This window comes from Pteropus medius, unplaced genomic scaffold (genome assembly GCF_902729225.1).
Source record: "Pteropus medius unplaced genomic scaffold, Ma_sr-lr_union100, whole genome shotgun sequence".
Classification (NCBI taxonomy): domain Eukaryota; kingdom Metazoa; phylum Chordata; class Mammalia; order Chiroptera; family Pteropodidae; genus Pteropus; species Pteropus medius.
In genome coordinates, this window is record NW_024346667.1 from 25,664,771 (window position 1) to 25,676,809 (window position 12,039).

Consider the following 12,039-nt stretch of genomic DNA (forward strand, 5'->3'; position numbering starts at 1 on the left):
CTGTTTGAGTTACTCATTTTCCTTCTGCATATCTCTCATGTATATATGAAGTATACATGTTAATAAACTTTTTTTTTCTCTCTTAAAAAAGTCTAAAGCTATGGGATGGGTGTGATAACCGAGGAGTTGAGTACAGATAGAAATAGGAGGTAAGGGTACAATTTGGGGGCACTCTGATATTTGATTTCAGAAAGATAAAGAGGAACCACTAAAAGAGATTAGAAAAAAGGATCAGTTGGGTGGGAGGAAGGCCAGCAGAGGGGGACCTTGCAAATCGAATGAAAAAGAGAAGGCACTTTGAGAAGAATAAAGAGAACCAATGTATTAAATGTCCTGAGAAGTCTGTTAAGGTAAACACTGAGAACTGATTATTCCACAATGAGGAAATGACTGTTGACCTTGACAAGAGCAGTGTTACAGTAGAAGGTCTGAGTAGAATATGCTGAAGAAAGAGTTGAAATATAACAAGTGAAGTCAGCAGATATAAAACACTTTAAATTCTCTCATTTTTAAATTATAAAATATTTTAGGTATACAAAATAGTATAGAGGCCACTGTATTGAACGCCTGTGTACCTCACTTCTTTTGTTGGGTCAGATTTTAAGTCAGTGCTTCCCAGCCACTTTCATGTGTTGACTTGCATGTACAATAACAATAATATCTATAGAAAACGAGGGTATATAGAGACAGAGGCTTGCAGATGGGGTTAACTGGCTCAGAGGCTGCAGCCACTTGAAGCCCTTCTTGACTGAGCGGAATCAGTAAGTTGGCCAGTGCCTCTAGTATCCTCTCCTTAAGAAATGAGTTAGATAAAGTGTGTTGATTGTTTATATCTCATTTACATTGTAAATTTCTGTTTGTTTGTTTAGCAAATACTGAGAGAGATACATTAAACTTTTTTTATGTAGATTTCTCTATTTCTCCTTCAGATTCTTATATCTTTTACTTTATATTTTTATATTTTTAATTTATTATTTTTTGATGGTTACTCTTTTTTTATTAGATTCTTATTGTATTTTTAAAAACAAAAATGCTTTACTTCCATAAGAATAATAAACATTTGTATTTTTAGAGTTAAAGTCCAATAACACATCTAGGAATGTCTTCTATTCCTGTGAAGAAAAATTAGTAATGAGTTACTTGGCACTTGTATATAGTCAAAAGTCAAATATATAAAAATAACCATTTGCTGCAAATGCCATCTCTCAATATGAAATGATCTATCTTGAGAACTTTAACTTGAAATAAGAAAATAAGTTTGGTCACTGTTTTCTTGTTTTCAATACACTGATTACTCTTTCCCATTGTAGATTTTACCTGGTGTCTTTTTAAAGTTGGAATTAAGCACACCTTCATCAGGGTGTGGGGAACTGTGCATCCTGCATTAAGGGAATGCTCCTTCAGGGCACTATGTTTGTTTGCCAGGGGTTACCTTTGGTCTGGAAAAAAATTTTGGAGGGGGTCCTAGAGTATGCAGATAATACAAATTTGAACCCCCAACCAGAAGGTAGTACAGCTCTATGAATACATTTCTCAGAGGATTTTTTGTCGTTGCTCTTGTACACATAAAATTCAGGCCAAAAAAAAAAAAAGGACAAGCTTTTTCTTTTTTATCTCTGTGGGGATGGTAGATTCTTTTTTTCTCCCACTTACATACTTTTACCAAGACAGCAGCATGTTAAAGGCTTTCCTTTTAAAAATAAAAAGGTAGGGGTGAGAGGTGTGTAACCGCACATCCCATGCAGGCCCACTGGCCTTGTGTTCTGTTCTTGAGTGGGCACTACTGACACCCACTAGATGATCACACGAACCGGCTCCCAGAGCAGAACGCTCTCAGCCTTATTTCTCTGGCTTATGGTTCCCTCTTTCTTTCTGATTCCTGGAGATTTCTCTTTCTTTCTTGCTCACACACATAAGCATTGATAAGGATATCCGTTATATTTTTATCTAGTATTTCTAAGTTTTAATATTAGGATTGATTTCAGATTTCATCCTGTCTGTAATATTGCTAGTCTCTAATTGTCTTCTTTTCATCTTAGACAATGACAGATCTTACAGGCAAGGATGTGGAAGCTTGTGGAAGCTAAGTGATTAACCCAAAAGCGAGCAGTAAATGGCAGAGCCAGGGTCCCCTCTCTCCTGGCCCACTGTTTTGTCCAACACAGTGTCCTCAGATCTCTTCTACTTCTAAAACCTTCTGATTTTAATATACACTTGCGTGTATTTGTTTGTGTGTTTAGTGGGAGTGGGTTTCCTGCACAGCTGGTGTAGGACCAGCTGTCCTACAATTCCACTCAATTCTGATAATATCTACCCCGAGACAGCATCAAATTCCACAGGTAGAGGGCTCAGTCCCACGAGGCTGCCCCCAATTCAGATGCCAATTGAAAGTCCACCTGTCATCTGTACTTCTGACAGACTGACTATAAATCAGAGATCCCTAAGACCCCCTCCTGGAGTTTGATTAATTTGCTACAGAAGCTCACAACTCAGGAAACTCATTCACTCACTAGATTTCTGATTTATTACAAAAGATATTAAAGGATACGAATCAACAGCCAGATGAAGAGATATATACGGTAATGTCTCAAACAAAGGAGCTTCTGTCCTTGTGAAGTTTGGGGCCTGCCATGGTGGCACATGGAAGCATTCTGGATAATCAGCCTGGAAGCTCTACAAAACCCCATCCTTTGGGGGTTTTATGGAGGCTTCATTACCTAGGTACAGCTGATAAAATCACTGGGCACTGGTGACTGATTCAACCTTGAGCTCCTCTCCCCTCCCTGGACATCAGGAGTAGGGGCCGAAAGTTCCAGCCCTCTATTCATAGTTGGTTTGCCTGGCAACCAGCTCCCATCCTTAGGTGCTTTCCAAAAGTCACCTCATTAACATAAACTCAGGTATGGTTGCAATGGGTTTATTATGAATATCAAGATAACTTCACAGATCTTATCACTCAGGAATTCTAAGGGTTTTATTCCAGAATTGGTGATAAAGACCAAATGTATATTTATTATAAATCACAATGTCATCAAAACTTATGCTGACATCTATTATCTTATAATTAAGAAAAACTATCAAGGATATACCAATTAATAAGATCTAAAAATCCTTAGGCTTTCATATTTATAAACTGATCTTCTGCTCTGCATCTTTTATCTCTTCTAATAAGCTCTTGCTACAAGAATGCTCATCATAACTTTGAGCCATGTACTTGCCAAAATAGGGTAATAAAAAAAAAAAAGCCTGACAAAAACACCAAACAGTTGAAAAATGCAATCAACTGTGATACATGAATTTGCATCATTTAACTGGTGATTGGACACTAAAAAATAAATCAACAGAGTAGTCTCACTATCTTATTTTTCATAGACAATGAAATTCAAAGGTACGTACAGCGCTGAAACAGTCTGACAAAAATGTTTGTTTAATAAACCAAAGAATAGGGAGTTTAAAGCAATGAACTTGTGTAATACCATCTCTGTTTGTCCTGGTAAGAGAATAATGTATTCATTCCAAGATGTATACAAAAGATCAAACTAATTAAAAGTACTTCGAAATGCAGTAATCAATTTCTGTTAATATCTAGATTCCATATCACTGATTTTCAGATTTTTAAAAAGCCGTAAGGCCCCCCTTTCCAAATTAAATGTTATGAAAGCTTCTTAAATATAAAATAGATTAAACTAAGATGTTCTCCTTGGAGAAGGGGAGAGGATCCTGCCTGCTCTGTGCAGCACCTCTAGAGAACCACGGAGTCCTCGGAAATTGTTACGAATCAACCAAATCCTGTATGGACGTGAACTGAATCTAAAAACCATGTGTGAAATTCCTAACATGATGAAATAAAGAAGTAGTCTATCTATATGGCCAATTTATCTGGCAGGCACAGTAGGTACAAGGTTTAAGGCCCGTGGGCTCACGAAAATGTTTTTATTTTCTTTAGAATTAATAAAATAAAAAAAAGTACAATAAAAGCGGACTAGATTATAATTGTCTTTATATTAACGTGGTCATCAAATATAATTTATTTATTTTTTCTTTTGAAGAAGGTACCCACCAAAGGCAAAAGTGCCTAGGGCCCAAGAAAGTCATAATGCAGCCTTGTAGCCTTGTCCATGTGTCCCATTAGTTCCCAGGCCCTAATGCCAACAAATTCAGAATATTCTACAGAATTAAAGGTAATGGATTCTATTATAAGTTTCAGTATATAGGAAAATTCCCATGTTACTCTCAATGTCATAATATTTAGTAATACAAACTAACGTAACTTTACAGAAACAAATGACAATGTGTTAAGATTGCTTAAAAGGTTCTGTCAAGAAGGTAATTGAAGAGAGATGCTGACAATGCTGCCCAAATGGGATATTGTTCTGGGTGAGAACTTTGTTAGTTACAGCCTCTTCCTGAGAAATTTAGATGCTCATACAACAGGATGACTTAAAGGAACTGTCTAGTCTTCCTATCTCCAAAAAGTACTCTTCAAAGTGCATTTTCAGGCACTAAAGATACAAATGATGTTCTTCTACTCACACAATAATTTACTTTCATAACAACAATTTTTGTATGTGTGATAGAAATATTCAGTGTTCCTTTGAAGTTATCGTTAAGAGTGTATACCATTAAAAGAAAAAAAACCTGCTAAATAAGCCAACTATTTGCTTGAAGAGTATTAAGTTGAAGTGTGAATTCATTCTCTTTCTCTATCCTTTTTCCCTTTGTTGTGACATTTTTTTTTCTCCATGAAAGAATGGTGCAACACTAGGTAGAAAACTCTGATCACTGTTACCCTGCCCTGCCCCAGCCTGAGATAGAATAAATCTGTGTTACAGAGTAAATACTCAAAGATACTTAGCATTTTATTATAAATTTGTCTAAAAACATGTTAGACTACTTTTTAATAACTAAAAGTTGCCAGTGTTACTACTCTGTTGGGCACACGGAGACAATCTCTTAGTGGTAAGGGCTTCTGATGAACGCTGAGGGGAGCACTGTCCCCAATGGGTTTGATGTAAGCGACACCCTCAAGCCCCTTCAGGCAAACACTTGTGTTTGTGCTTCATACAAACATCTTACTAAAATCTCATAGAGTAAGTTAAATGTCTCATTTTACTTAATTTACTATTGAGTACTTTATACATACCATCATTTTAAATATTGAGAAGAGATATCAACAAATGGCCCAAGGCATTAATATGTCTCCATCTATCTAGTTCTAAAGAGTAGAAAAAGGTACATCAGAGTATCTGAACCATTTGTTCATGTGTCTTCTGCAAACCATAAAATGGTCATTTGATACTGTTATTTCGTTTGATAAAGCTTCGGCCATTATAACATACGGCTTTATCATATTTTTTCTATTCTGTGAGCTTTATCCTACAGGTGATTCTGTAACTGATTTTAAAGAAATATTTGAGCACTAAAAAAGAGTTTTTCATTTTATTGCTGTTAACCAATTCTTCCTCTTTTTTTGGTCACAAAACACACACAAGCATATACAAATAGACACACACAGATACACATATACACGCACAGACTGAAATAAAACACTCAAAATGTGTGTCAGTGCTGTGTAAATGTTGCAGCAAGAGCAATCATTTCATGAGTTAATTACTGGGAATTTGTCAAAGAGGTACATGTTCAGATTTCGAACATTTGCATCTCCATAAATATAAAACACTCATTTTAAATAGTGATAGTTTGTCCTTTCTAAGTTGACTGCTACACTTACTCTCAATGAATGGATTGAGCACCTATCACGGTCTTGACTGTCAACTTTATCTTCAGGGAGCAGAGGAATCAGATGGGAGATGCCATGTAACAATATTGAATTTTCAGAATTTTCTTTTTTGGCCTGTTTTCATAGACTTCAAGGTTCTGCTTTACATTTCCTGTTTCTAACCACTGTTACATGTTCCCATTTTAAGATGTAATTTAAAAACAGTTTAAAATTCTAGTAGATTGGTAAATAGAAATGACATGAATACCACAAAACCTGAACTTTTAGCATTCTGTGTTATACCTGGACTCCAAGGGCTCTAAGCTTTCCACGAGAAAGAACCACTTTTATCTTGTATCCATACACTGCCTTGTCATTGTTTAATTGATATTTAGTGACTAATATCATATGGGGAAGTTTTATAAACAAAAAATTTATTTAACACCATTTTTTAAGCCAATGGTGTTAGGTGCAAAGTACTATTTTTAAAAATCCCAGTGGTGCGAAGGCCTGCAGACGTTCAGTACAAAGCACTCTGTGAAGTTCCTGAACTCCAGGAGGTGAAGCGAAGCTGAGCTTCAGTGACCTTATCACAAACTGCTCGTGCTGCAAGCTGCAGGGCTGCTATCAAAGGACTCACCAATCAGAGAAAAGCATTTCACTTTTCAGTCACTAACTACATATGATTTTCCTCCCTACACTGCAGGCTTGAACAACCATTAAAATGCCCCATAAATTAGGTGTTGAAAATAGTGTCCTACTGACTGGGTCATAAAACCTTTTGTTGACATCAAAATACACAATTATTTTCCTAAGTCTTGAAATAAGATTGGAATTATGTGAGAAGCCCCTAGAATAATGGAGAATTCCTGAGGCTGCCTGTTAGATTTAGGATATTTTCATATGGTTATACAGCTTCATGATGTCCATTATTATAACAACTGTAAAATTTGATGAAAAAGTATAATTTTTATGGTCCTACTTTTCTGAAAGCTTATTCTGAAAGGCCTGTGTTAGCATGAGTGTATACACAATCCATACCCCAATCCGTCAAGTATTTCTATTTAGAAACACTGGTGGCACTTTCATGATTAAACTATGCATTTATTTGATATAAATATATGACAAACTGATCATGATATTGTTATATCACTCTGTGTGGTATAAACAACCATAATTTGGAGAAACTTTGCTATGTTTTTAGGCACATTCCAAACAGATCCATATTTCACAACTTCGCTGCCAAGCTGGCAATGAACTAGCGAATTACATTCAACTAAAGTGCTGAGATCCTAATCTCAGCGAGGCAGTAAACTAGGTGCTAGTAATAGAAAATGAGTAAGACATGTATGTACCTGCCCTTGAGAATGGCCAGAGTCTTATAAGTGAAACAGGTATGCAAACAATTAATATAAATACTGTTTGGTAATATATCAATAGGAGCATGCATAGTATAGAAAATAGCACAGAGAAATGACTAATTCTAAGGAAAAAGAGGAGATAGAGGTAGAATGGACAAAGACACGATAGAGCATATAACAAGTGATGGAGTCTTCAGGAAAGACCAGGACCTCACCAGATACATAGGGAAGGGCACCAAATCAGAGGCAGGTAAACGGCAGAGCACATTTGTTACCATTGAAACACGGTGTCAGCAGAGGGCTGAGTGGCAAGACTAGAGCAGGCTGAATCATGAAATAAGGTAAGATGAAAGCATAAGAGTGGCATAAGTGAGATAATATCTCTGACAGGCAAAGCCAAATATAACAGAAGCAAGATTTCTTTGTATTACTTCTCTCTAATCACTTCTCTATAGTTGGATGGTACTCTGAATGGTCGGCGATAGTGTGAGAACCTTTAGTTGTGCAATATGCAGAAAAGTCCACAAAATTAATTAGAAAGCTTAATGAATTATCACAAAATGAATTAGGTCAAGAGATAGAACATTACTCCCATTTTAGAAGCCACCTGCGGGTCCTCTCTTAGTCAGCTATGTCCTTTTACCCCACAAAAATAATTATTTTGTCTTTTATAGTATTTACCTTCTTTTTAAAAGATATATTTTTAGCATCTATATATGCAATCCTAATAACTATGATATAGTTTTGCCTTTTTAAAACAGTATAAATAGAATCCTACAGCATGCATTATTTTCTGACTGGTTTCTACCCGTCAACACTATGTTTAAGATTACATTTTTGCTGTTAGTATAAGTAGTTTGTTCATTTTCACTGCTGTATAGTGTTCCACTTTATAAATATATCATAATTTATTTATCTATTCTATTTTTATGGAAATTGGGATCATTTAAGTTTTATACTATTCAAATTTATGGACCTATAAATATTACTTTTTGTATCTTGGTACAAATATGCACACATTTCTATTGAATATATACATGAGCAGAAATGCTGGGTAACGGGGTATATGTATTTTTGATTTTAGGAGATAAGGGCAAAAGCGGTTGTTTAAATTAACCTTCTCAACCATTCCTATTTTTCCATATCCTCTCCAACACCTAGTATTTTCATTCTTTTAAGTTGTAGACATTCTAACATCTGTGTAATAACATCTTGTATTTCTGATTACTCGTGAGCTTGAATATTGTTCATATGTTTATTAACTCTGAATATTCTTTTGTGATTTGCCTTTAACTGCCATTTTTTCTACTGGGCTCTCAGGTAGACCTTTTTCTCCCTTATTGAATCATAGTTCTTTATATATACTCTGGATACAAATGTTTGTTTTGGATGTTGAAATATCTTTTCATACTCTGTAGCTTGCCTTTTTACTCCAATAATGGTGTTTCATGGATGAGCAGAATTTCTTCATTTTAATACAGTCCAGTCAATTAATCTTTTATGGTTAGTGCTCTTTTATCACAGGTTTAAAATTCTTTCATTGTTCTGAATTCATTAAGAAATTCCCTCATGTTTCTATATATCTCCTAGAAACTAAGAAAATAAACCAAAGGACACAGTTCTCATACTTCTAGGTGAGAGACTCTTGGAAGTGATTTGGAAGGTAGAAAAGAAAAAAAGCCATGATTCTTCCAGAGGCTTTTGCAGCTAAATGCATGGGCCACTGTGAGAGTTGCGGTGGCTTTCTGATAAGCCCTCGCCCTCGTGATCCACCCATTTCACTTCTGCAGAGTGTGGTAATTTGCAGGAGCTTGAGAACTTCTTGAGAATTGTAGCAGCTTCCGGAAAGCTTTTGAGAAGTCCCACTTTGGTGCTTCCAGCTGAGTGCTGTAATTTTCAGTGGCAGCTTCTCAGATCTTTAGTCTCTCAGGTCTTCCAGGGTGGGTATAAGCTTCCACTGTTTACATTAAATGTTCTATCCCTGGAATGCATATAATAGCTGCTCTTTTTTCTAACTGAACCTTGACTTGGCTCCAGTTTTATTGTCTGATCTCCTGGTATGCCTAGCTATCTTTTACTGTTGGACATTGTATTCATAAAAGTGATTCTCAGAAATCATTTGAGGCAAAGTGAGAATTTAGGTTTGCTTAACCCAGGTACCCAGTGTTATTACTAATCCAAAATCTCATGAATTTTGTTCCAGTCATTAAAATGATTTGAAATGCGCTGTCAGTGCTGTGAGGCTTATCTACTTTCTGTTCACTCTTAATCCTATGGTTTAGTTTTGAAGGGCCACTAGTGTAGGGGACACTTACCAAGTCCCTGATCCGGTGAGTCCTGGACTCCTACTTTGGTATCTCAGACTCTCAGAAATTGGTAAATATCTCTAAGGAAAAGTAGCCCTAAACGCCAAGTTCCTCTCTCTAGATTTTCATCCTTTAGAGATCATTTCTTCTTATTTTGTCCTCGACATGTTAATTCTCCAGTCTTCAAGATTCTTTTTAAAAATATTTTTTCAGCGTTTCTAATCGTCTTTGTTGGGAATAATGATCCGAATTAATTAGTTATTATAAGAAGCAGAAGTCATCATTTTTAAATTCATTTTTTTAAATATCATTTATTAAACACAAATCTTTCATCAGGATACTAACACATTTCAGTTGGGTTAAAGATACTTATATAAAAACTATAAAAGAAATGGGAAAAAAATTTATAATCTTAGTATGATAAGAACTTTTCTAAGTCAAACATTAAATACTAGAAACCAGAAAGAACAGAGATATATTCTGCTATACAAAATTTAAATATTTCTGTACCTTAAATAATAACATAAAGTTAAAAGACAAGTTATAGACTGAGAATAATTATTTGATACATATATAAGGGAAAATTATTTATATCTATCACCTGTTATTCCCTCAATTACTCTTATATTTTCTTTTACATTTTCTTTGTACAGTCTCCTTACTTTTTTCCTTTTTTTGGCTTAGCTTATTTTCTCTACAGCTTTACATTCATGTTGTATGTATTTAAAGACTTCTTGTTAGTCATCGAAGATGAAGAATGCTTTTCTAAAAGATTTGCTCATTAAATCAATGAATATTTATTGAATAGCCACTATCACACAAATGTTTTAGGAACTGGGGATACAATGGTTAATAAATGTCCTTATTCTGGTGGTCAATCATTATAAGGTTCTATTTTTCTTCTGAATCTTCAAGTACTTCCTTTCTTTTGTCTTGTAGTACTTGGCAGTTATAAGTTTTTTAAAAAAATTCTGTTTATTAAGATTTGAACAGGAGAGTTTGGCAGACCTAGTATATGACAATGAGAAGATCATGAGATTATCTTCGACTTCATTCTTTCTGGGTTCACTTGTTTGCTGGTTAAATCTTTCCCCTATCATTTAAGTGTGCAGTTTACAGAGGATGTAGTTCCTTGCCTAGTCACCTGTTCTAGCACCTGAATGCACAGAAGGTCTTATCCTAGACCTATTTAAATGGGTGAAATAAGTTGTAAAGCAAAATCATCATTACTTATTGTTATAAAGGCTCTCGTCATCTCTTTCTATAGCTATAGCTATTTCTTTGTAAATATGTCTTTTCGTTTTCTGGGAAATACAATTACCAACAAGATGTACAAAGGCTGAGTGATTGAGGTGTGTAAATCAGTTCTCTGGCTACTTCAAAAACCAGAATACTCCAAGTAGAGAGACGGTTACCAAGATTTTGCTGTAGAGGAGACTTCATGTTTTGAATTAGGGGTCAGGTGGAGGCAGAATCTAATAGTTATCTTACTTTCAGCAAGAACACGATGCGAGAACATAATTGCATTTTTTTTTTGTATGGCTCTATTCTGGTAATTTTTTTATGTCTTTGTGCTTTAAGTAGTGATGGGGTGAGCCATATTAGAGGCTAACCAATGTTATTTTCCCCTTCCCAGGGTTAATTTTTTAGTTCAATCTCTAATGCTACATTTTTTTCATATGTATTTTTGTTGGTATTTATAAGTAAATGTACTGGTTTTTAAATCTGTGTACATTAGATCCGCAAAGCACTGAATGGTATGTAATCAAGTAGATCATGACATAATTTTCATCCTTATTGGAATCCTCACAACAATTTAGTTTTAAATAAGGTGTTTTTTTCTAAAAATAAAATGAGACTAAGAATTATTTTTTCAGATCATCTGAACAGATTTGTAAAACTTTATTATTTTCTAGCTTTTTAAAAGTTATTTTTTCTGTATTTCAAAAGTAAAGATTTATTGTTTAGATAAAGAAAAAGATAAAATTTGCTTGTGTTACACCATGTGGCATTACCTTGGTTGTATATATGTTTGCTTTGTTTACTGTCTAAGGTTGTTTATGCAAAGAGAACTAAGAGTACAGCCTCAGAGATCTCATATATTAGTTTCATATTTGTTACTTTGTTGATATTGGGCAAGCATCTTAACCCCTAAATGCCTTAACTACCTCTTTTATTAAAAGGGGAAAATATTATTCACCTCATAGGACCAGTAATTGAGATAATACACATAAAGAGCTTTAAAATTTCCTGGCACACACAAAAAAAGCACTTAAAAATGCACCTATTGCTATTTGTAATTTCCTTGTTAAAAACAAGTTAAACTTTTACAAGATTTTTTTTTACTTAATAACACAGTATGAACACAATAAAACACTAACCTACAACATAATTTCAATGGCTGCATAACACATATTTTTTGATGTGACATTAACTAACTATTTGTAGTTGGTTTGTTTTTAACTTTTTTCTGTTATAGCCTTTATTAGTTTCCTATTGCCTCTTTAAAAAATTACCACAAAGTGAGTGGCTTAAAATAACCAAATTTATTATCTTACAGTTCTGGAAGTCAGAAGTCCACAATCAAGATGTTGGCAGGGTTGCGTTCTTCTGAAGGCTCCAGAGGAAAATCCATTTCCTTGTCTTTTCCAGC

The 12,039-nt window shown here is 34.8% G+C and overlaps 1 protein-coding gene across 15 annotated transcripts in view; it reads right to left on the minus strand.

Moving 5' to 3' along the window:
• The window catches only part of MARCHF1 (membrane associated ring-CH-type finger 1), a 576,629-nt gene that overhangs the window by 80,879 nt on the left and 483,711 nt on the right, over nucleotides 1-12,039 (minus strand). The gene's annotated exons all lie outside the window — the stretch shown is intronic.